General features: G+C 36.6%; 1 pseudogene; it reads right to left on the bottom strand.

Annotated features, from left to right (window-relative positions):
• Positions 1–1,049: 1,049 nt before the first annotated feature.
• LOC118832295 lies at positions 1,050–1,890 on the bottom strand (annotated as a pseudogene).
• Between the last annotated feature and the right edge of the window lie 22,520 nt (positions 1,891–24,410).

The following is a 24,410-nucleotide window of genomic DNA, read 5'->3' as shown; positions in this document are numbered from 1 at the left end:
ACTGCACCCATGGCACAGTGTGTGCTGCCCAGTTTACACTGAACTCCAGGTCTGAATACTACCCAGTGAGACAGACTTTCCTACCAAACTCTTAAGTTGTCTTGGGCTGGAAAATTGTTTCACCTGTATTTTTGTTGATTTTGGTGCTTCAGAATTTGATTTGAGCATTATTTTAGAGTTGCTTGTAGGGGAATTTGGAAGAATGTCACTTAGTGCTTCTCTACCCTGCCATCTTAGCTCCACCTTTTTATAGAAGCTGATCATTTGATCAAATATCAGGATTTAATTTTAGCCATCAGAACTAAGACTAGAAAGTGCTTCCTTGTGAGGTAGTAAGGTCTCTATCACCAGAAGTATTTTGCAGCTGAATGATGACCGCTAGTTATTGATTCCTGTTCAAGTAGATTGCCCCTGACATCCTTCCGCAGCCCTGAGATTCTGATATTTGGCTGGAAGGTGCAATGGGCAGAGACCATATCATATGTGAGGACTACTGATGGATCTCTGGAAGCCCAGGCTGCCGATGAGGAGACACAGAAGGCACATGCAGTTGCCTGTGAGAATTTGAAAGGAAGAGAGTAGAACTTGGACCAATGAGTAGGAGATGGATAGATGCAGATTTCAGTTCACTGTCAGGAAAAGTCCTATAAAACTTGAAACTGTCCTACTGATCACTAGGCTACCCCAGGAGGTAGTGAATTTTCCATCACCATAGGTCTTCAAGTGGAAGCCAGGTCAATCCTCCTTAGGGTTATTGTTGAGAAGATCCTTTTTTTAAGTTGTGAACTCAAGTCCTCTGCCTCCGGGTCTAATGTTCTTTTCATTAGATTAGGGTTTGTTCCCCTAATGCTACCTTAACTCAAAGTCCTGGGCTGTCATTTCCTCAGCTATAGAATGAAGGGTGGAAGGGATCAGGCTCTTTCTCAGTATTCTCTCCAGGTCAAACTTCTAAAGTTCCTTTCATGGTTAGCTGGAGCAAGAAGTAGAACTCCTAGGTTAGCCTGACCCTCTACAAACAGGTGGCCACATCTTGGTGGAATTTGGGTGGATCACAGAACAGAAGTAAATGCTTCCTCCAGCAGAAGATGACCAGCTCCCTCATTGGAACCTGGATAAGATTGCCAAATGAATCTTTTCTTTTCTGGAGCAATTTTTTTCAGAGAGTTCTCATTACTGAGCACAAAGAAGGTTCAAACATTCCAGTAGTGAGCCTGATCTTGAAGGAGGTGCCTCAGGTAGATGCACTCAAATGTCTTGAAGCAGCCAACAAAAATGATGAATGTGTCTCATCTGCTTTATTATTCATAAACTCCTTGATGTTAGGCAGAATGGGCACCAGGCTGGTGCTTGAAGTTAGCATGAGGAGCTCATCATACCTGCTTGGTCTGTAGGGGAAGCATACAAAAGATCCTCACCAAAATGTCCTATCACCAGCTTTTCACAACTTGACATATTAGGACATGAGCCCCATCTCAGAGTACTTAATGAAAATGCCAAAATACTCCTTAGGGTAATTAGAATATAGACTCTCTGAGCTTCTTGGCCATCTATAGTCTCATGTAAGATGAGATACTATCCGGGACTCAGCCTAAGCAGTGCAACTGGACTTGGTACATGTCCTCTGTCAGCTGCCCCATGTCACTGATGCTGAAGGCAATCTTGTTTAGCTCCAGTGGACAGCTCTCTTCCATCTTTCTGCACAAGTCTTTTTAATCTTTTGTCTTTCTTCACTGGGGCTTCTTCCCACCAAGGGAGCTCCTTGTGACAGATATTAAACAGGCAGGGTTTGCAGCCACCACAGTAGAACTGGGTAGGCAAAGACTCAGTGGATAAGAGTTGCATCCAGGCTTCCTCTTCCTCATCTTTGTCCTATTCAGCCTCATACATCATCAGCAGATAGAGCCTCTGTTCCACCCCTCTGCTGGGCTCTGTCTTTTATGGGGCATGGACCAGTTGAGTATTTTGAAAAAAATGTTTAAAAAATATAGCTTAGCTGAGGCTTCTCTTAAATAGTGGGCCAGGAAATGGACCAAACAACCCAAATAGTCAGTCTCCAGGATAGAAGCTCTGGAGATAAATTTAGGAAAACTATCCAGGTCTTAGCCTCTGGTCCAAGCTTGGTTAAAGCTATAGAGAATCACTTGGCAATGACCTTTCTCAAAAGCAATGAAAGGGACATTGCATGAACACAGACTGAAACATAATACTTTTTCACTTCCTGTCTTTCATTCTTTTTTTTATTAGCTTCTTCTCGTACAAAATGACTAACGTGAAAATGTTTTGCAAGATTGCATTTGTATAGTCTGTATGTGATTGTTACTGTCTCAGGGAGGTGGTAGGGGCAGGGAAGGAGGGAGACAAAGAAGTTAAAACTCAAACTTAAAAAAAAACAAATGTTAAACATCATTTTAACATGTAATTGGGGGAAATTTATATGCACATATATACACACATATACATGCAAACATATATGTGTGTATATATATATATATACACATAATATGTATGTATGTGTAGGGATATAACCAGACACATATACACATATCTGTATATAGATATATACATACATAATACATATACACACATATATGCATACACACATATATACATACATTTTACATTTATATATAATCTATATCTGTCTATGCACACACACATATAAATTATATATATGTATGTATATACATATATGTGTATCTATCTATCTATGTATCGATGGACAGGGAAGTTCTTGAAGACAAAGTCAGTGAAGTCAGATCCTAGCCAGTTACTAACAAGTTGGAAAACCATGACGTAGCCCTGATGAAGAGTGTTGACATTTTTGTCAAATACAAACTCCTTCACTGGGTGATCAGTGGACTGCTTGGAAAGTTTATTTTGGCCACAGAGATTTCTGAAAGCAGCTACAATGGCAAAGAGTGTATTGCAAAGAATTATTCAAATCAATAAAATCATGGAACTTTGTATGATTGTAGTCAATAATGGAATAAAGTGAAGGAATGTAGATGGCCAAATAAATTAGACATTTCACAAATCTAGAGTTCATTTGAAATACTTTAATTACATTTGAGGAAATGAAGGGAGCACTGATTGAAGCATTACTTAGCTTGAGTATCCTTTCTTTGGTTAATCTATTTATGAAGGATATAAAAAAAACCCTGCAGAGTGGCTTGCTCATTGTAGGCAAATAGAAAATGTTGTAAAATTCTGTGGAGAGGGGATGGATGAAATATAATGGTTTTTGAAAAAGAAATGAATCCTATTAGGCAGTTTATGATTTTCTAGTATACTAGAGGTTTGATCATCAATGGTGAAGATGCCAACTCTGAAGGGAACTTAATCATTCACTTCTATATTCTCATCTTGCAAGGATAAAATTGAATAAGCAATGATATAAGGTGATTTAATATTACCCTTATCCATCCAAGAAATAAGATGAGCTCCCCCCGCAAAAAAAAAAAAAAACTTTACATGACCCTTACATTTTGCTGATCTTAAATATCTTTAAATTTCCTCCTCTGAAGATGCCAACTCTGAAGGGAACTTAATCATTCACTTCTATATTCTCATCTTGCAAGGATAAAATTGAATAAGCAATGATATAAGGTGATTTAATATTACCCTTATTCATCCAAGAAATAAGATGAGCTCCCCCCCCCAAAAAAAAACTTTACATGACCCTTACATTTTGCTGATCTTAAATATCTTTGAATTTCCTCCTCTGACCTTAAATCACCATAGACAAAGTGTTCCAAAAGTCCTACTCCAGTTTAAAGCTATTAAAGCTTAAGTACTTAATCTTGAATAAATAAGCTTAAGATGTACTAAGCTTTCTGTGACCTCAGATGTTTTCTAGGGGCATCATGGTGTAGTAGATAGAGACTTGGCCTTGGAATCGGGATGATTTGGGTTCAAGTTCTTCCTCTGGCACCTACTGGCCATGTGCCAAATTACTTAAACTCACAGCGCTCCTAGGAGCTATCTAAGACTGTAAGCTGCAAAGCAGGCACATATCTGTACTGGTAGAGGGAGTTTCCTTTATCAATAGTATCATAGGACCAATTGTTGTCCTCATTCTCCACTGCCCCTGCATGCAGGTAGTACCTACATCGAAGAGTAGGTGTGAGTTGTGATGGAAAAATGAGATATGTCCCAAGAAAAATACTTCACCAACTTTGAAGAACTAGGCAACTGCTAGCTATTATGATTCGTATTCTGAGTATGCACCAGCCCATTTGGAATATTGTAATACCTTTATAGCATAATTTATTATTGTTTGTTTAGAAGTAGCTGGGCTGATATAATTTATCTCCTTTATGAGGTAAATTATTATATGAAGGATAAAACATCATCATTTATCAAGTCATGTTTTCTGCCTTTTGGAAAAATCTTCTCCAACTTTATTTATTTTGGGGGGTTTTCTATTCTCACAAAATGAGAATTATTTAAGACTTAAATAGCTTAAGCAGTTACTTTTTAAATTATCTTGCCATGCTCTAAACCTTGTCAGTCTTCTCATTTGTAAGACAGTAAAATAATGCGAATGGGATATGTGACCAGCTAAAATGAAGATGATTTTATTATTCATGAATACTTAACCTGAATGCTTTAGTGCCTACATGTCCCTATTATATTAAATTACGGGGAAACATAAAACTGTCAGACTGTAGGTGGTAGACTAATATTCCCTACAGATTTCCCTTATGTTTTCATTTCAGTTTTGCTGCCTAATCCTAATAAATCTATTTTTGATTCATGTGTTCCTTCTATTTCTTCTGTACCTTTTTCAGACTTTGCCCCACTCTGTCTGGAGAAAACGTTAAGATTTCTTCTTTCGTGGCTTAAAAATTACCCTAAGGCATATGTTTATACATATCCAAATAGGAAAAAAAAAACTATCAGAACGACTACAGCATTAAAATACAATGTGGATAGGTCACTGACTGATGATTTTCTATTTATCATACTGTACTTCAAGGATAAATTATGTCCTCAGGCTGGGAACTCTCTCCAAGGATGCAGGTCACACTGCCTCCATATCTTGGTAGATAGCTTTTGTGATTTGCTGTGGTTGAAAAAGGGAGAAGAATAATCATCTCATCTGGTGGCCACCAACAGAGACACACTAGTCCTGAGATGATAGATATGCAGTTCATACACAGATCCATATTGTCAGTCAGTCTGTTGATAAGCATCTGTTATTTTGATAATCTCCAACTCCTCATCACCCCATTTGGGATTTTCTTGGCAGAGATGCTGGGGTGGTTTGCCATTTCTTTCTCCAATTAAAAAGAATGACAAAAACACGCTCAGCTCTCAGGGTGCTCACATCTTAATGGAAGAGATAAACGTAAACATATTTAGGTAGATATACTATATATACAAAGTAGAGGAAAGGTAATCACAGTTCTACCCTTTTCTCCCACCCGTGTTCTGCAAATATAAGTATAAATATGTGTATATATACATAATATATGTATATATATGCACACACCTATATATATATATACATGCACATACATATATATCTATACACACATACATGTATATATACATTTATGTGCATATATACTCACATACATATACACACATATATAGAGAGGGATACAAACATATATAATGATATATATATATTTTAAGAAGTTTTCCATTTTATTTGTAGACTAGTCATTCCTCTTTATTTTCTTTTCCTCTGAATTTTTTTTCATATCATCCCATCAACTCCCATGTATTTAATTACCATATCTCTGCTAGTGATTCTCAAATCTCTTTCCTGCCCCAATCTGCCAACCTCCAGTCTCTCATCTCCAACTCACCTTCGGACATCTCAAACTTGATTTCCAGGAAACATCTTAAACTCAACATGTCCAAAATGGAACTCATTATTTTTCCTCCTAACCCTGCCCCCTTCCTACCTTCCCCATTATTGTAGAGGGCTCACAATTTAGGAGTCATCCTGGATCCCTCACTTTCTCTCATCTCTTATAGCCAACTTTTTGCCAAAGTTTGTCAATTTTATCTTTGAAACATCTCTCAAATACTCCCCTTCTCTACTCAGAAACTGCCACCAGTCTGGTGCAGACCCTCATCACCTCACACCTTGATTATTTCAGTAGCTGCTGGTGGGTCTGTCTGCCTCAAGTCTCTCCCCACTGCAATCCAGCTTTTTATTCAGCTACTAAAGTATTTTCCTAAAATTCTGATCTGATCACCCATCTACTAAATAAACTCTAGTGACTTCTTATTGCTCCAGTCTTTTTAAAGCTACTCAGAGACACTGATCTCCTAGCTCTTCCATGAACAAGACACTCATTCTTTCGGTTCCAGTTATTTTCTCTAGCTATTTCCCATTCCTGGAATGCTCTCACTCTCCTGCTTCTACTACTGATCTCCTCGACTTCCTTTAAGTCTCAATGAAAATTCCACCTTGTACAAGAAGCCTTCCCCAACCTCTCCCAATTCTAGTGCCTCCCCTCTCTTAGTTATTTCCTATTCATCCAATTTATTACAGCTTGCTTTGCACATATTTATTTGCATATTGTCTCTCCCATTAGATTGTAAGCTCATTGAAGGCAAACTATCTTTTATTTCTTTTTTGAATCCCCAGCACTTAGCACAGTGCCTAGAACATAGTACGTATTTAATAAATGTTTATTGAATTGAATCTTTATGGGACACTCCTCCCAATTAACATGTGTAGAAGAGAGTAAAGTGTAAAAAAAGACAAAATGTGAACTTATTCATGTTTGTTAATTGGTAGCTCTTTTAACATTTCAGTGTGCTAGACAACTGAAACTATCTAATTGTTATATGATTTAAAGTACTTAGAGACTCAATTTGTCTTTGACACAGAGAGATGAGGGGATTTTATTTCCAAATCCAACCAATGGAATGAAGCAATGCTTGATTAACAAAATGATTGGTGAGCAATGACTGATTGAAATAGACAATTGGGAACAATTATAGGTACTGATTTCATCATGAAAATGTAATGTTTTAATCTCATCATGAAATGTAATTATCATGTTAACATGAAGATGTGAAATGTTAATGTGGTTATCACCATTAAATGATCTAACTGCTTTCTTCTTTTTTTTTAAGTCTGAATATGTCCCTCGTGAAAGTCAATACATCATACCTATATGTAACGTAGGTTAACTGTGCCCTGTCTCTGGATTTTGAAATTTACACGTTGCTTCTCGTTTGGATATTCTATTGGCAAGTAAAAACAAATGTGCTTAGCATTTACCAAGCAAGAATAATTAGATAAAACAGGATAAAACCAGATTGCATAGTCCCTTTTCCTCCATGATGAGTTCATTGCAGATACAGCGCCATCCTGATCCCTCCACTGGAGGTGATTTTCACAGCAATAGGTTCATGGTGTCAGTTTCCCCTCAGACTGGGGGCCTTGTGTCCTCAGGTTAAAAGTCTCTTCCTGAATTCTCTCTTTTCCTCAGCCATTCCTCCCCCCCGCCCCATCAAACTAAATGTCTGTGAAAGTTGATCTGATGATACCTCTCTTTGGCCCAGGCCTATTTTATGGTGTTTGCCTTGAGTGCCAGAAAAATGAATCGTTTTCTAAACCTCCATATCTGAAAAGGTATCTAGGAGAAGACAGACCATAGTAATTGATTCATGCCATTACTGTTAGTAAACGGAGTAAATGAAGCTGCATCTCATTTTTATTTAGTTTGAATTAATGACCACAGGCTCTCTTCACATAAATTGACGATGGAAGGCTTCGACATAATTCATTACACCACTGAAGTACAGGGTTAATGCCTATTGTAGTAAAACTAAATTTAGGTGCTGGGATAATGGAAACTCAATTGAGGCCTGCATCAAATCCTCGATGGAAATAAGGGAGAAGTGATAAATAATAGAGTAAAGAAATGAAATATTAAAATTAAGTGATGAACATGGCTGAATGAAGCTCAATATAGGAAGAAGTGCTTAAGACAGAAAACTCTTTTGGCAGGAATGAATTGAACACCTCTAGCAATGGAGTCCAAAGTCCTTTAGGGAGATATGCATCTTAATGAAGACGACTGTCCTCCTGGGCCTCATGAGCAAGGTCATTATAAAAGAAACACTGTTTTATTACTTATATAGTCTGTCATTTTTTGGTTCTTTTTCCCCAACTACCCTTAACAAAGAATACTGTTCTTGATCCTTTTTGTTCTTATTCTAAGGTAGATAGACACAAAAAAAGTTAGGTTTTGTTTACCATTGTATCCCATACAGACATAAAGACAGACACAATGAATTGGGGACAGACATTGAGAGGGAGAGAAACTGAGATACAAAGACTGAGAGACAGACAGAGCCCCAGACACAATTTGATTCAATTCAACAAACATTTATCAAGGGCATACTATGTGCCAGGCACTGTGCTAAGCACTGGGATACAAAAAGAGGCAAAAGACAGTCCCTAAAGGAGCTCACAGTCTAATAGAGGTTAGAGTTAGAGTTGGAATTAGGGTTAGGGTTAAGATGTGGGTATTTTGTTATCCAGATAATTTCTTGCGCTGAACTTCTCTATTCACTTAATAACTGTTTATTCAACAACTAATCTATTCAAAGCAACTTGTTCTGTTTTATCACCAGCATTCAAGCCTTGGTTTTCTCCTGCTAGTGCTCCTGCCTCTCTCTTCCCTTAACCAGGCTTCTCGGGGACAATGACAAAGAGCAGACATGACTTTTGTAAAAAGTTCAGCAGTCTTAAGTTGTTTTTTTTTAAAACCTTTATAGTCCATCCAGTTTGCTTTGCCCTAGGCCAAATGTATACATGTCATCTCTTCATAAGTATGCAGCATTATCCAAAGGAATGGAGTCATCTGCCTAGAGAAAATACTCAGAATCCCTCCATTTTACTTTGGAGAAACTATTGCTGTTTTTCAGTTGTATCAGGCATGTATGACTCTTCGTGACCTCATTTGACATTTTTGTGGCAAAGATACAGGAGTTGGCTGCCATTGCCTTTTCCAGTTCATTTACAGATGAGTAAACTGAGGCAAATAGGGTTAAGTGAGTTGCCACGGGTCACAGATATAGTAAGTGCCTAAGACTGGATTTGAACTGGTGTCTTCCTGACTCCAGGCCTGTGCTCTATTCACTGTGCCACCTATTATACTTAAAAACTATTATACTATTATACTTAAAAACAGAATGGTAATATCCTGGTTCATATGTTGAAAGTAATTTTTATCATATTAAAGAAAGTTTCAACCATTTAAAAACAAGTTTTATTGGAAAAAAATAAACATTGGGGTTAATATAAGCAAAGTGTCCCCTGATTTTATTTGACCCAAAGAATTGTAAGTGAGAAGATTTAAAAATTCCTTCAGTCAGGAAAGCAGACAAGCCAGCTCTTTCAATATAGGATCATAGATTTATACTTGGTAACTGACTTTGATGCTGTTTTTGATTTCATTGAAGGCATCTGGCAATATCTCTGAAAATATCATGCTATAAAGCAAGGGAACAAGCACATGGCTCTGCTTGATTCCACTGGTGACTGGAAAAGAGCAAGAACACCACCCTTTATCCAGAATCTGTGCAAGGAGGCCATTATGAAACTGACATACAATATTGATGAACTCTGGGTAAATTTTGCCATGATCTTACACAAGCCCTCATGACTGATAGTATCAAAAGCTTTGGTCAGATCAATGATTTTGTGTACAGACTTCATTTCTGCTCCTGGCATTTCTCCTGGAGTTGTTGGGAAGTAAACAATATATTGACCATTCCTTTGCCCTTTCTGAAGCCACACTGGCTCTTGGGTCAATAACCACTTTCCAAGTGAAGTATCAGCCTATTAAGTAAGTCTCTGTCAAGAATCTTGCCAGCAGGGTGGTGGAGCCAAGATAGCAGCTGGAAGGCAGGGACTTCCTTAAGCTCTCCCCCAGGTCCCTCCAAAAACCTGTATCAAATGGCTCTGAACAAATTCTAGAGCTGTAGAACCCATGGAATAGTAGAGGGGAACAGGGATCCAACCCAGGACAGCCTGGATGGTTGCTGGGAAGGGGCTATAACATGGTGCTGGGAGTGGAGCACAGCCCAGCATGGGGTGCCAGGAGCAACCAGTCAGGGAGCCAGGTGGAACAGGCCATAGCACCATGAATCAGTGAGCTGTGGCAGTTACTAGACTTCTCAACCCACAAACACCAAAGACAACAGAGGAAATTATTGGAAAAACTGCTGGAAATAAGTGAGAGGAGTGCATGGTGGGCACGAGCCTCATGGGCAGTGGAGGTGGTGCGATGCTGTGGCTGCTTGCAGAGCTCCTTTGGAAGCCTTTGCTTCCAGCCCCAGGCCCACTTCGTGGGAGGAATTAAGTGGTGGATCAGAGCAGAAGTGCAGAGCCTACTTTACCCTGATTGGATCTGGGTGGCAATCCTAGTTGGTGGTTCTTGGGGGAGGAGAAGTGCTGCTGTCGCAGAGCTTGCTGTGTAGAAGCAGTTCTGGAAACAGCAGTGCAGGCCCTAAACCTTGGGACAAAGCCTCTACTCTACAAACAGTCATACCCTGACAAAAAGCTCAAAGGTCAAGTAGTTGGCTGGGAACATGAACAGGCAGTGAAAAAGGATGCAGACTCAGATTCAGACTCAGACTCTAGAATCTTTTTTTTGGTAACAAAGAAGATCAAAATACAGAGCCAGAAGAAGTCAACAAAGTCAAAGAGTCTACATCAAAAGCCTCCAAGAAAAATATGAATTGGTCTCAGGCCATGGAAGAGATCAAAAGGGATTTGGAAAAGCAAGTAAGAGAAGCAGAGGAAAAATTGGGAAGACAAATGAGAGTGATGCAAGAAAACCAATAAAAAACAAGTCAATGACTTGCTAAAGGAGATCCCCAAAAATACTGAAGAAAATAACACCTTAAAAACGGACTAACCCAAATGGCAAAAAGCTCAAAAAGCCAATGAGGAAAAGATTGCCCTAAAAGGCTGAATTAGCCAAATGGAAAAGGAGGTCCAAAAGACCACTGAAGAAAATACTACCCAAAAAACTAGATTGGAGCAAGTGGAAGCTAGTGACTTTATGAGAAATCAAGATATTATAAAACAGGACCAAAGGAATGAGAAAATGGAAGGCAATGTGAAATATCTCATTGGAAAAATCACTGACCTGGAAAATAGATCCAAGAGAGATAATTTAAAAATTATTGGACTCCCTGAAAGCCATGATCAAAAAAAGAGCCTAGATATCATCTTTCAAGAAATTGTAAAGGAGAATTGCCCTGATATTCTAGAGCCAGAGGGTAAAATAGAAATTGAAAGAACCCACCGGTCGCCTCTTGAAAAAGATCCCCAAAAGAAAACTCCTAGGAATATTGTCGCCAAATTCCAGAGTTTACAGGTCAAGGAGAAAATATTGCAAGCAGCCAGAAAGAAACAATTTGAGTAGTGTGGAAACACAATCAGAATAATACAAGATCTAGCAGCTTTTACATGAAGGGATATATAACATTCTGGAGGTCAAAGAGCTAGGATTAAAACCAAGAATCACCTACCTGGCAAAACTGAGTAAAATGCTCCAAGGCATTTTCAATAAAATAGGGGACTTTCAAGCTTTCTCAATGAAAAGACCAGAGCTGAATAGAAAATCTGACTTTCAAATACAAGAATCAAGAGAAGCATGAAAAGGTAAACAAGAAAGAGAAATCATAAGGGACTTACTAAAGTTGAATTGTTTTGTTTACATTCCTACATGGAGAGATCATGTGTGTAGTTCAGGAGACTTTTCTCAGTATTAGGGTAGTTGAAGGGAATATACATACGTACATACGTGTGTATGTATGTATGTGTGTATATATATAGACAGAGGGCACATAGACATGTGAAGGGATGATATCTAAAAATTAAATTAAATTAAGGGGTGGGAGACGAATATATTGAGAGAGGGAGAAAGAGATAGAATGGGGTAAATTATCACACATAAAAGTGGCAAGAAAAAGCAGTTCTGTTGGAAGTAAAGAGGCGGCAGGTGAGGGAGAATGGGTGAATCTTGCTCTCATCAGATTTGACATAAGCAGGGAATAACATACACACTCAACTGTGTATCTTACCCCACAGGAAAGTAGGGGGAAGGGGATAAAAAAGGTGGGGATGATAGAAGGCAGGGCAGATGAGGGAGGAGGTAATCAAAAGCAAACACTTTTGAAAAGGGACAGGATCAAGGGAGAAAATTGAATAAAGGGTAACAGGATAGGATGGAGGGAAATATAGTTAGTTTTTCACAACATGATGGTTATGGAAGTGTTTTTCATAATGATACATGTGTGACCTATGTTGTACTGCTGGCCTTCATAGGGAGGGTGGGTGGGAAGAGAAGAGGGGAGAGAATTTGGAACTCACAGTTTTAAAAGCAGAAGCTCAAAAAAAGTTGTTTTTCCATGCAACTGGGAAATAAAATATAGAGGGAATGGGACATAGAAATCTATTTTGCCCTATAAGAAAGTAAGGGGAAAGGTGGTGGGGGGGAAGTGGGGTGACCGAAGGGAGGGCTGACTGAGGAATGGGGCAATCAGAATATATGCCATCTTGGAGTGGGGGGAGGGTAGAAATGGGGAGAAAATTTGTATCTCAAAATCTTGTGGAAATCAATGCTGAAAACTAAAAATATATTAAATAATAAAATGTGGAATTAAAAAAAAGAATCTTGCCAGCAATAACTAAGAGAAGGATCACTCTGTGATTGTCACAGGACACTCTGCTTCTGTTTCCTTTTTAGCGATTGACAGCAGAAACATCCTTGAACTCCTGGAGGATAATCTCCTCTTACTATACAATTAAGAAGATTTCAGGCAGATTTTGTGTGAGCACTTGACACACTGCTTCATAAATCTCAGCTGAAATCAGTACCACATGCTTTGCCACATGAGAGAAGCCTAATGTCATTCAAAAACTCTTCTTCAGTTGGCCGTTTGGCTAGAGAGGGAGTGACTTCAATGTGAAGAATATAGTTAACGACTTCAATATTGGTGGATCACAGTCTTTTGAGAGCACTATGGAAGTGTTTATCTCAACTCTCCAAGGTCATGTCCTTACCAAATATCAATGTGGCTCCATCAGCACTGAATATTTGAGATGCTCCTTAGATCTTTAGCCCATCATAGCCTTCAGGGCATCATAGAAGCACTTTGGATTGTTACTATCAGCATAAAACTGAATTTCTTCTGACTTCTCACTAGGCCACGAATTCTGTATCTTTCATAACTTTGTTTGGATTTTACCTTTGATGGAGTTAAACACTGCTTTCTTAGAGATGAGTGAACTATATCACTGGTAAACCCTGTGGAGTTCTTGTTTTTTGTTTAGCAGCTTCTGAATTTCCCCATCATTTTCTTCAAACTAGTCTTGATGTTTGCAAGTGTTCTGGCCCAGATGAATTAATGCAATTTCCAAATAGGGAAAGGAGGACCAAAAATTTATATCAAAACTTGTCTCTCTCCTCCCCCTGCCTTTTTTTTTAACCAAATAACAGTTTCACAATGAACATATATAGCAACTAGCAAAGAAACACTATCCAAGTCTATAGCAAAATAAAAATCAGAGACAGTATAGATATAGATAGATAGATAGATAGACAGACACACACACATACACACACCCAAATCAGACAACAGAGTAAGGGAGCTCTCCTATTTTGAGCAAGATAATTCTGCCCAGTCAAGGGAAACAGTCTCAGATCTTACATAAGGGGAAACATGTTGAAACACCTCTTGCATAGCAAGGTGTGGATAGGATCATGATAGAAACTCCTATTTCCTCTTTTATTGACTTCTTTATAGAGTCTTATATTCTCTTCATTAACTAAAATGGGATTTGTATATCCTATCTTCTCTTTAAAAACTGGAAGCCAAAAAAAATTAAAAAAAATAAAAAAAATTAAAAAAAATTTAAAAAAAATAAAAAAAACTAAAAAAATAAAAAAAAAAAACAAAAAAAAATAAAAAAAATAAAAAAAAAACTGGAAGCCAGAACCTCTCATAATCCAAAAAGACTACTCTTGCCAACTCTATCTGCCTGGTATTTTATTAAAGTAAGGTCAGGTCATCAATCTCCAGCAATGAAGAGCTGCTAAACAATGGACTTTGAGATTCACATTACATATGAGAAACTGGTTATTTACTAAGACAAGTGTAAGATTTGTATGTATTCCTACTATTTTTTTCCTTTTGCATCTGTTTTGAGAAGCCAGTATTTTACATTAAGAGTTTTTGACCTAGGCTCCATGAAGTTGTATATATAGTATTTAATTAATTAATAATATACATATCTATCTTTCTTTATGTATCACTATGATATTTAGGTAGATAGGAAGGGATAGATAGATAACTATATTCCTTTGTAACTCTGTGTTTTATTTTATGCATTTGAAATTATTATTCTGAGAAAGGTCCATAAGGTTCACCAGACTACCAAAGTAGTCATCCCAAACCTTCTTCTAGATGGTTTAGATCAATTTTCAATAGAGACCCTGTTATCCAATAAATTAGCAAATTCTCATCTCTATGAATCACCTGCAAATTTGTTAAAAATGAAATATGGGACTTTATGACATGTGTTTGATTTGAATTTAAGCACCCCATGGCCAGAGAGCAGATTTCAGTGACATTCAACTAGAAGCCTCCTCCCAAGAAGTGAACCCTTAGTGATGAGTTTTTGGGGGTCCAGCTGTTCAACTACTTCTGAATCTACCTAATTACATAGCTGTCTAGCCCATGCCTCTCCATCTTGCTCCCCAGTGTAGCAAATCAGCTTTAACAAAGTGCTTTCCTAAAATAACCTGCTGAAACAGAACTGTCAAATACAGTACATGAGATAAATTTAACATTACCTGTTCTTGATAAAGCCATGCTGGCCCTTTTGGATCGCTGCTTCATTTTCCAGATATTCATTTACCATCCATTGAATAACATGTCACAGAATTTTGGTACAAATTAAATCCAAGCTTATTAGCTATTAGGTCATGGACTCTGTTCCAATCCCTTAAAACAAACAAATAAAAACCAAGGACGTTTCCTCTCTAGTTCCTAGGCCTCTTTCTATTTCTTTATGGTCTTTCAAAGGTTATGGATGATGACTTAAGAATCACATGTATCAGTAAATTCAGTACTCTGGGTGAGGAGTGTTTGAGTTCGCTTATACCAGCTCTCAAAAGCTGATGGTTAAATTTTCAGTGTGAGCATTGTGCCTTAGAAATTGGCAAACTGTACATGCCAGGGCTTGATTTATTATTTTTTTGAATTCCTAGACTTAGGTAAGTGATGGGGAAAATTTAAATTATATGGATTAAAGTTTACCCTGTGTAGTTTTTTTGAGAGCAGGATATTAAAAATTTATTAACACACCCCTGTCTAGGATGTAGTTCCTCTGGTTCAGGTGGCTTAAAATCACATAGGTTCTCCCTTATTGAATTCTTAATTATTTTGATACTTAACTATTTATTAGTCCTTTTGCCTTTATACTGTCCAGTTTCAAAATCAAAGGTTCTCTGGCAGCAAAAATAGAAGCAAAATACAAGTTGAATGACCTCCTGCCTTTCCTCCAGTGTTCTTTATGATTCCTCCCTCTAACAGAATTTCTATCTCTTCATCCAGCCAGATCTTTCCATTTAAATATGTCTATATCTATATATATATACACAAAGTATCTATATATACATGTATATATTTATATATTGTCTATATATGTGTGCATATACACATACACCAGCAAACTAATATTTAATAGCAGTTGAAATACTAATAATAACTAAAAAAATGGAAGTTACTGTCTTGTACTAGTATTGTTAATTTTTGTACTTATTTCTAAGTTTATTTACCTCTGAGAGCATGCAGTTAATAGTATGGTAATTACACTATTCAGTTTGATTCAAGAGCATTTATTAAATGATGACCATGTTGATTTCCAAGCGCCTATGATCATTGATTTAGAGTTTTAAGGACCTCAGTAGCCCAGAACCCTTCTTTTATAGATCAGAAAACTGATGTCCAAAGAAGTTAAGGCGGTTGTCCATCATCATACAGATAGTAAGTGTTGAGATATGGGTAGGATTCAATCGCAGATTTGGATGTGGCACTTTCACTAAGGATCCAGGGCTTTTTCTGTTGTACTCTTCTATTGCTTCAGTGTGTGGCCTTATGATAAGTGTTAGGAATACAAATATATAAAAGCAAAATAAAGCAAAACAACCTCTGACTTTAAGCAAGGTAATGGGATATTATTTGCTCCCAGACAATTAAGGAAAGATAAGATATCAAAATCCTCTAGGAGAAGAGGGACTAAGACTTTAATGAAGATGGCTTTTTGTCCTATTGTATTTTTATGATCATGAAATTTGAATTACAGTTCTTATGTTTCTGTTAAATCCAAATCAAACCCCCATTTGTTGGGGCCATCTCTGGTCCCTAAGGAACAGTCCATTAAGTTGTATTCAATACTGTTGGCCAGTAGGGTGGCTGGTGGGTAGAAAATTAAGTACTGTTCAAAATGAATTAAAGATCTGACCCAGAGATAAAGAGTTATGTGAAAATTGAATCAGATTCAATAGAAAAGTAACATAGAACAGGCCAATTTACTTTAAGTCAACTATTGTCTAATTTCTACCTCAGTCCTCTACAAGCTTCACTCTGGATTTCCTCTATCAAGACCAGCTCTTTATCTTGAAATGTGACTTTAACCATGGAATTCATATACTGGAAGTACCTTCCTTCCTTTTGCTTCACCCTTGTTTCTTTCTCTGATTCTGGGTCTCTTTCCCTGTCTCTCTTTGACTGGATATCTCCTGTTAGAATATAAGCTTCTTGTGGATGAGGACTGCTTTTCCTTTACTTGTATTTGTATTTGTATTCCCAGAGCTAAGTAGGGTGGCTGGCATGTAGTAGGTGCTTAATAAATACTTATTTACTGATTGATCAATTAATAATCTACTCTAAACTTTGACAAATATTATGGAGTAATATTATTTTAACTCAAGACTGTTCAAGGGGGACAACCCACTGATGAAGTCCTAGAACCTAGAAATATTAAAGTTTTTAAAGACTTAAAAAACCACTTTGGACCTCAGTGAGCATCTAGACATCAAAATTGTAACATTTACTAATGAGACAAATAAGTATATATTCTTTGAGCTATGGTAATATGTGTTTCATTTCATCTAGATGCACATTAAACATTATAGGAATAGTGTTAGATAAGGTGTGAAAAGTAAATTAGTGCCACATTGACCTTGAATGCAGAACGAATGAGTTTTAATTGATTTAGTAGGAAATGGGGAACCTCTGAAAGAAGAATTAGGGCAGATACTATGGTAGATGGTGTGACTATTGACATCATAGAGGGCAGAGCTGCTCAAGTCTTAATTGCTCTCTATTTTCTCTGTCAAAGAGAATCATCTGTCACAGGGGAAAGGATGTATCAACAACTAAAAAAGATTAAGAGGAAGTTGTTCTCCAGTGAAAAATAATGAGATATAGAGGGCTGAGGTGGTGGTGATCAATCCCTCACCAGTACTAGGTAAACTACATCTTAAGTATTGAAAGATCTAGCATCCTACCTTCTTCTGTCCTGAGAACTTTGCTCCGATCATTCTCCCTCTATCTGTTCACATCCTTGCCTCCCTTTCCAGCCCAACTCAGATTCCATGAAGCCTTGCCTAATCTTTTTGTCTTCTGATAGGAAGCATCAACCCTCCTCAAATTTCTCATCCTTTCCTTGAGTTTTTCCTTCAAATGTATTTTCTAATCGATATTATACTTTCTTGTAAATACAACTCATCTCTCCAACCAGATCCTTTGACTATCATTGAAGAGAAGAATGGGCAGCTGAAAGCAAGTATATCTGTGTATCTCAGCATCTAGCAAAACACTCAATATGTAGAACTTATTTAATACATGTTGAAATATAAAAGCCTATTTGTTAATAACTAAAGAAACCTCAACATCGTATTACACAAGTGATAAAATTTGCTGGATTTGTTTTAAATAACTTTTAACTTCTTTTGAAAATGAACTCTGGTCTCAAAATATGAAGATTTGTTGTTCGGTCATTTTTTTTCAGTCATGACCCCATGTGAGGTTTTCTTGGCAGAGATACTGGTGTGGTTTATTGTTTCCTCTTCCAGCTCATTTCACAGAAGAAGAAACTGAAGCAAACAGGGTTAAATGACTTGCCCAGGGTCATATAGCTCATAAGTGTTGAAGCCAGATTTGAACTCAGGAAGAGTAATCTTCCTGATTCTTGGCCTGGCACTCTATCCATTATGTCATGTAACTGCCCAAAATACGAAGATACACCACCATTAAAAACACACAAAAATTGTGCAGCATTGGGTTGTTGGGATAATTGTGTGAGTTGCCTCCAAAGTCACTGCTCTGAAAGGGGTGACACTTATTTGCATAAATAAATTATGTTACATTTGTTAAAAATCTGGTATGTGAATGTTATATGACACTACTGTGGATGGTAAAGGTGGATAATTTCAGAGAAATCAGGGGATTCCTGTATGAATGAATATAAACTGAAGTAAGCTGAATTATTTATCCAATTATATAATAGTGACATTTTAAAGACAACTTTGACTCAAGTCAGTGCAAAGATCAACCATTACAGAGAATTAAACATGAAGCTTGATATACTCAGAAAAGTGATAGACTCAGAGTGCAATGAAATACATTTTTTTGAATATGACCAATGTGGGAATTTATTTTGCTTGATTATACGTATTTTTACAAGGACCTTGTTTTTCTTTCCTCTACTTTTTTTGGTTTTTCTTTTCTTCTTTTTACATAATGGGATAAAGGAAGGTAAGGTGATCAAGCAGATATTTACAAATTAAAAAAATCAATTTAAGATTTCAAGAAAATAACACCTTTTACAGAAATTGTAGAGGCAATTAATACTTCAGATAAAAATCCAACTAGAAATGGTAGTTGAGCTTTCTTCAAAATCTTAGAGTCTATGATTTCAGGGATTGTCTATTTTCTTAAAGAGAATATTTTTGGATAGGAGACAGGGAGGTCTGGACTTGTGATTTCTTCATTTTGACAAAATTCTTTCCCAGATGAACAAATGCATATTGACTTCTGATCCCTGTTTTATAGTTTTAGAGAGTTGACTAGAGAACTGAAAAGGTTAATTTACTTGCCCATGGTCACACACAGCCAATATATATCATAATATAGACTTGCTCCCTGGTCTTCCTGATGGAAAACAAACTCTGTCATGTCAAGCCGCCACTGTCACTGTAGGGAAGGAAGCAGGATTATTTTTTTTGAGTATTAATTCTCCTAAATAATGCTAATCCTGAAAAACCTAATTTTTCTAGAAAAAAAACAGTTTATGATGTGAAAAATCTGTTTTTACTGCTTTCATTCTGATACTAATCAAAATCACTTATAGAATAGATACAGGGAGTGTATTTGACCATTCATGAATTTCTTTTTTCACAATCTTGTAAAGGCAGATATTTTGTAATATTATTATCTCTGTTTTATATTTGAGGAAACCAAGCATCAAGTGGGTAAAAAAGACTGGACTGTAGTTAATTGTCTAAGAAGGATTATGGCCAGGGCTCAAAAGTAACTCTCCTTTAAAGTCTAGTTTTCTTTTGCAGCTCTGTGTCTTATCTTTATTTGGGCATATAGATAATACATTTTTGATGTTCAAAAAGTTAACTTTTATTGAATTATTTCTTATATCATCATAGTTAACCCAAGTCTCCCTCCTCCCCTTCTTTCAGATAGCCATCCCATAAAACAAAGGGTATTTTTTGAAGAAGAAAAAAAATTGAGAGAAACAATTGATATATTGAAAAAGTTCAAAAACAGAAACAATGTGGGACCCTTATAGGCATCCCACCTTCACAAAGGATGAGCTGAGAGGGCCTTCTCGTAGTATATAGAGAATACATTAATGACATTTATAATATGTATTATTCTTTACAAGGATAAATTAATTGTACTTTTGGGTTATATGTTTTTTCTTTACTTTTGAAAGCTAACAATGAAATGAAGATAAAAATAGAAAAAGCAACAACTCCACTAAACACCATTAAATCTTAATTTCTAAGCCAATTTTTTGCATTTTTTGTTTTGGTATCCTTAGTAAGAGCTTAATGTTTGAAATGATGGACCTTATTACTCTACTGGGGAATAAGATCTTTCAGCCTATAATGAATTTTCTGCTATTTAATCTTGGCTTTGGGCAAGATTTTAAAGCAGAGATCCATTAAAACAACACTCCTTTGCATTAGGATTTTATAGTTCACATCCTGCAAATACTGTGCCATGCCTGACTCTTGGAACAGAGCAGGCTGTGTGTCTTTACCAAGACTCAGGCAGCTTCTCCAGCTGCAGCATGATAGTGGCACTGGGAAATTAAAAGTTTTGAGGTCTCCCTGAGCTGTTTTTCTACAGATGGCACCAGGAGTTGCTTTTGTGAGTATGTGGTGGATAGGATGGTAGTTTGAGCCATGAAGGGAAAAAAAAGGCTCCTAAGGCTAGATGCATTTTCAGTCAATTTCCTAAAGCAAAAATCAAATTAAGATAAGAATATTAATAGGTACCTACAGTATTTTAAAGATATAGGTAGGAATAAAGGATTTTAAGTGATTTCTTTGGGGTTTACTAAGCTTCATGTACACTCCATAAATCATGCAGGCAGTTATTACTACAGTAAAATGGAATTTGTAGAACTCACTGTATTTACTCATAACTTAGTAGTCTACATTTCCCATAATATATATGCTGGTTTATAATGCAGTATACATAAAAATGAGAAAAATGAATATAATTTTTTTAAGGAACATTTTGAAGGATCACATTTGTTATTATATTTTGCCATTTCTTCTAGGGTAGATTTTTTATTTTTGTGGAGGGATTACAATATAAGGCAGTAAAGCACTCCTCATACATTTCATTTTACCTAGATATATTGGCCCATAATGTTCAAACAACTCCTCTGAAGAAAGTCTATGTTGCAAAGATTTTTACTCTGAAAATTAAGTTAGGTTTGTTTGTTTCTTTTCCTGTTTAGATTTACTCTGTAAAAAAATCAATTCCAGGTTTCCCAGTTTTCTGTCTGTGTCATTTACAAGTCAGTCCAATTTGACTAGTCTAATAAATTTTCATCATTTGTTAAGCCACTAGCAAAATTGTATGCCAGGAAATTTGAAGAAACAAGAAAAGAATATGATTCCTCCAGTAGCTCTCTAGGTGTGAAGTCTGTATTTAGACTACTTTAGTTCTGGGTTCTGAAATGACTTTCTATACCATAGCTGACTTAAACTTTGGGAGTAAGAAATACTTTCCAACTTCAATAGTCCAGTCTGTGGTATTGTTAGTGTATTGGAGCAGGGAAGAAAAACATGTTGGTTTTGTGTTCAAAAGTGGTTCAAAAGTGGTTCTGTGTTCAAATCCTAAAACTCACACTTCCTCTCTATATGACCCTGGGCAAATGGATTGAGATTTCTGGGCTTTGTTTTCTCATATGTAAAATAGGAGGGTTGAACTAGATAACCTCTAAGTCCCCTTCCAGTTCAAAATCTATTATCCAGTGCTCTGTGTTCTCATCAATGAGGGCGTTCATTCCAATGATGAACATTGTGGCTCATCCATGTTTGGCAATCCCATGCAAGTTTCATCTGTGCTTTCCATAAACTCAATACAGACACTCTATTCCTCATTCTGGGGGCTGATGTTCTTTTGGTGTTCTATGAATAAAATTTGTCTGTCAGTTCCATCTCACTCTCACCAAGTGACTTGTTTTTCTCTCTTTTTCTGGATGGAGGAGCCATGATATGTGGATGTAAATTATAAAGGGCAATTAGCAAAATGTGAAAAAAAAATGAAAAGGAGAATGATAAAGTAGACTTTCACCTTTGATGTGAATATACAATAAAGGTATTAATCCATCAGGAAATTTTGAATTAAAAAAAAACAACCTCAGAGATTCATTATACAGTACAGGGCAATGTTGTTTTATTTGGTAGGTTGAGAATTTCTGAAAATATGTTTTTGATTATGATAAGCACTTTGCCCATATATTCAGGCTATGCAAGATGCCACAACACTTCAATGAAAAGGCATACACTTTTTTTTCTCTTGGAAGGAGGAATGGAATTGGGATCTATGACTTCTTTGGAGGAAAGAATTTTCATGATCCTCACAATGTAGATCAGGTCTTTATAACTTTTCATCTTAAAGAATTTCTTCAGAATAGTGAGAGTTTAAGTAACATATTTAGCATTTGTCAGAGGCAGAATTTTATCCCAGGTCTTAAAGATTATAAGTCTGCCCCTTAATCCCCTATACTATGCTGTCCCTCAGAATTATGTTCAAATGCCACTTTGAGATAAAGGTCTTACCTGTCTCCCATAATAGTCATATATACTTATGATGATTTTCAAAAGAGATAAATAGAAATAGGTTGAAAAGCTAATGGTGTCAGTATGTTTTATAATTTTATAAATTAAAAATATATCAGACTTTATTTTAAAAATAAAACATTACCATTTCTCAGCCAGAGTTTTCTCAAGCTGTATTTGAGTGTATTTAGCTCAGCAGTAGATTTGTGTCTCTGGAATGAAGACCAAAATGATATACTCTAGTCTATGTCTGCTCATTCTGCTAGGTGACAGCCTTAGTTGTGAATGGAATTTGTTCCACCACATAAGTCAGACTTTTACCCATTTCAATACAAATATAAATGAAATGTATGGGGCTATTCTTTTGGGAACAACCTGAAATTCCTATGACCTGCCTCCAGAGGCTAAAGTATGATAATGTTGATTTTTTTAAAATGAGGAAATCAGAAAAAAGATGATTTCATAAGCAGGAAAAAACACTATAAAATGCTTATTATCTCTGATTCATAAATCAGCTAATTGCCATGAAAATCTTTTCTTGGTTTTGGCTCCACCAATATCATGCTTGTTCTAGGCTAGGTTCATCACCAAGAAACTTATAATCAATAGAGATTATTTCAGATTTGGTACACACATCTCACCAGTCCCTTTAGTTGCCTCTCCCCTCTGATTAGAGGGCTATAGAGTGGAGCAAAAAACTTCTCTCAAAGCCTCCCTTTACAGAGAACTCAAAATTTCCAAATAGCTCTACATCTCTGCTCTGCTTGGTTTTGATTTCATTAAAATCATGCACTCATGCCAGGGATCTTCTGCAACACTCCACCCCCCCCCTTCTGGCTTCTTTTTGTGTGTTCCCCATTAGAGTGTCAGCTCCTTAGGGGAGGGACTATTTTTATATGTATGCCTAATGCTTAGCGCAGTGATTAGTCCATGATAGGCCCTTAATAAATGTGTATTGTACTTATATTGTATCTTTGAGATTAACCAGACTAACATATAATCATGAGAAGTCCACAGGGTGGTTAAATGGGCAGTCTGGATTCAGAGTACAAGGCTATGACTTCAAATTGTGCCTATGTTACTTGTACTGAATAATTTGTTTAAAATGCCTAGGTCTCATTTTCTTCATATGTAAAGTTAGATAGTTGAACTAGATGACCTATCAGGCCCCTTCTAACTCCAATTCTGTTTCTATGATCCTCATTTCTACCTTGTTCACATTGGGTAATTTATATTTTCCAATTATAGATGAAGAGTCTAAGAAGCAATATACTGTTAATATTTTGGTAAGTCTGTGATTTCATTTATATGTGAACTTTTTTCACTGATCCAAATCATGATACTTTCTTACTTTCTCATATGGTTTGATCCCTGTCCAGGGCCAACAATAAATACTCCATAAAAGTTAACAGGCTGGACATCTTCCTTCCATAAGGAATTTTAATATCTAATGGATACAAGGAAGGAAGCTAAGGAATCTAAAAGATGAGGGTGAGACTTATAACATGCTTGGAGGACAGACTGTGCAAAAGCTTGAAGATGAGAGATCGAGGAACAGCAAGAGATCCAGGTTTGATGGACCAGGTAGGAGATCATGGCTTTTTGAAGCCATCTAGAATCGATGGGAGTACATTGAATTGAAAAGATGGGCTTTCAGTTGGAAAAAAAAATAAGCCAAAAGTCAGTAGATCACACCTAACTTTTGAGTCAGCAATGTAAAAAGTAGTACGATGATAGATTTAGAGCTGGAAGGAGCCTCAGAGTCCATTGAATCCAACCTCCTCATTTCTATATAAGAAAAATGAAGCAAGTTAAGTGATTTACCCAGGGACACACAGGGAGTGTGGGGGAGTATTTGAAATTAGGTGTTCCTGAATTTAATTCTGTTCATTAAAAGATGTTTCATCTCTCAAAACATGCAACCCTAAGCAATATCCCCAGGAATATACTCCAACGAGATAAAAGAAAGAAGGAAAATCATATATTTAAAAAGTACTCAGAAACATTTCTTGTTGTTTTCATAGCAAAGAA

This window comes from Trichosurus vulpecula, chromosome 9 (assembly GCF_011100635.1).
Source record: "Trichosurus vulpecula isolate mTriVul1 chromosome 9, mTriVul1.pri, whole genome shotgun sequence".
In the NCBI taxonomy this organism is placed as follows: Eukaryota; Metazoa; Chordata; class Mammalia; order Diprotodontia; family Phalangeridae; genus Trichosurus; species Trichosurus vulpecula.
The sequence above is the reverse complement of the archived record's forward strand: the minus strand, read 5'-3'. Positions and strand labels throughout refer to the sequence as shown.